At 38.8% G+C, this 2,350-nt stretch overlaps 1 pseudogene; it reads left to right on the forward strand.

Moving 5' to 3' along the window:
- The first annotated feature begins 1,223 nt into the window (after positions 1 to 1,223).
- LOC112848639 (non-selective voltage-gated ion channel VDAC1 pseudogene) lies at positions 1,224 to 2,078 on the forward strand (annotated as a pseudogene).
- Positions 2,079 to 2,350: the final 272 nt, after the last annotated feature.

Raw genomic sequence — 2,350 nt, forward strand, 5'->3', positions numbered from 1 at the left:
TAATATATTTGTATAATGTTACATTTGTGGATAAATCACAATATGCTAAATCAATTTCTTATTTTTAGACAGTATGGCTGTTTCCAATTTTTTTAAATGACAATAATGTTGCAATGACAAACCATATGCAGTCACTTTAAGTACATCTGTATTTTTCGGGGGTGGATAAATTTTAGGGTCCAAATTTTTAATCTTTTAAAAACCATTTTATAAATAATGCCAAGCATACCTGATTGTCTGAATCAATTATCCTCTATATTTCTTGGTTAGCTTAGTGCAAAAAAACCACACAACATTATACTGTATGCCATTTAAAATATATGCAATTTTAATAATAAAATTATATAGCATAATCAAATAAATCCTGTAACCTAGTCATCTTAAACTGTGTCTAGATTTTCTGAATTTTTTTTTCAAGACATTCCCCCAACTGAAAAAGACATTTAGATAATCCAACTTTAGGTGAACACTAATACATGTAATTAGTTTCTAGTCTACCTCCACAACCCAAGGGTTCCTGAAGGTATGAGGTTATTAGAGCACAGCAATCAATGTTCATAACAATTGTCCTGTCAAATGGTGAGATTGCTTTATTTGCTGTTAAATTATGGATTATTTCAAAGCTTTACTTATACTATCAAGCTATTAAGTATCTACTGGATGCTTAAAAAGATTATTCTCATTTCAGAAAGTTTTCTGTCATCCCCATTGTCACTTACTGATCTGGAAAGCATGTGAGCTGTATATGACTTTTTACAGCTAGCTCTGATGAGTCAGTCTTCAAAGTCTTAAAACACACACACACACACACACACACACACACACACACACACACACCAGGTGGGAAAGAGTAAAACAGTGAGAAGGTAGCTCTAACCTCTGAAATATTATCAAAAGTTAATGAAAGACTATAATTTTCATCTTTTTATTCAAAGTAGAATAAAACAATATCATTTTCCCATCTGAATTACACTGCTAGCTCAGGTCAGATCAATGGCAAATTTAAATGGAACATTTTATAACTGTTTCTCTATCTGAATAGTTTCCAATAGTTTAGAACTTCAAATGTTAAACTATTCATAAATAATAAAGATGACAGAAAAAAGTCTTCATTCTTAAGGTGACCCACATTCATTAAAAAATGTTCACTGTCACGAGTTCCTTGCTGGGCAGCCCCCACGGTAGCCGCCGCTGAATCCGCTGCCACCGCCCCTGAGTGGATGATGGCTATGCCTCCCACGTATGCTGAATGATCCTGGCAAATCTTCCAGGGATGTCTTCCCCAAGGGTTATGGGTTTGGCTTAATAAAACGTGACTCGAAAACAAAATCTGAGAATGGACTAGAATTTACAAGATCAGGTTCAGCCAACACTGAGACCACCAAAGTGATGGCAGTCTGGAAACCAAGTACAGATGGGCTGAATATGCTCAGGTGTTTAGGGAGAAAAGGCACACCAACAACACGCTAGACACAGTACTGTGGAAGATCAGCTTACACGTGGTTTGAAGCTGACTTTTGATCCATCCTTCTCACCAAACACAGGAGGGAAAATGCTACATCAAGACAGGGTATAAGCGGGAACACATCCACCTGGGCCATGACATGGATTTCAACTTCCCCAGCCCTCCAGTCTGGAGCGCTCTGGCGCTGGGTTATGAAGGCTGGCTGGCTGGCCACCAGATGAGTTTTGAGACTGCAAAGTGACCAGTGACCTAGAGGAGTTTTGCGGATTGTTCCAAGACTGACGAATTCCAGCTCCATACTAACGTAAACAACAGGACAGAGTTTGGTGGCTCCATTTATCAGATGGTGAACAAGAAGTTTAGAGATTGCTGTTAATCTGGCCTGGACAGCAGGAAGTAGTAACACTCGCTTTGGAACAGCAGCCAAGGATCACGTGGACCCTGACACCTGCTTCACAGCTAAAATGAACACTCGAGCTCCAGCCTGATAGGTTTCAGGTACACTCAGACCCTAAAGCCAGGTATCTAACCAATGCTACCAGATCTGTTGGATGGAGAGAATGTCAATGCAGGTGGCCACAAGCTTGGTCTAGGACTGGAATTTCAGGCCTAAATGAATACTGTACAATCATTTATTTTTAAACTATTTTGATCATAGCTAGCTTGAAAATTTAGTGTACCTTTTCGTGTTGTGTGTCTGGGATGCAAGTAATGCTAAATATCATGTTAGATACTTTACAGCTGGTTAAAGATGATTCAGGTTTAAGGTGGTAGCCTTTCAGAGGTACAGAAGAAACCCAATGCCAAAAAAAAATCCTTTCAGCTGTAGACTTGGGGGGAACTTAGTGGCTCCTCTAGAGATGTCAGGCTTCTTTTTTATCTAGT

Source organism: Puma concolor, chromosome D4 (assembly GCF_028749965.1).
Source record: "Puma concolor isolate L17-30 chromosome D4, mPumCon1.1.hap2, whole genome shotgun sequence".
NCBI lineage: Eukaryota > Metazoa > Chordata > Mammalia > Carnivora > Felidae > Puma > Puma concolor.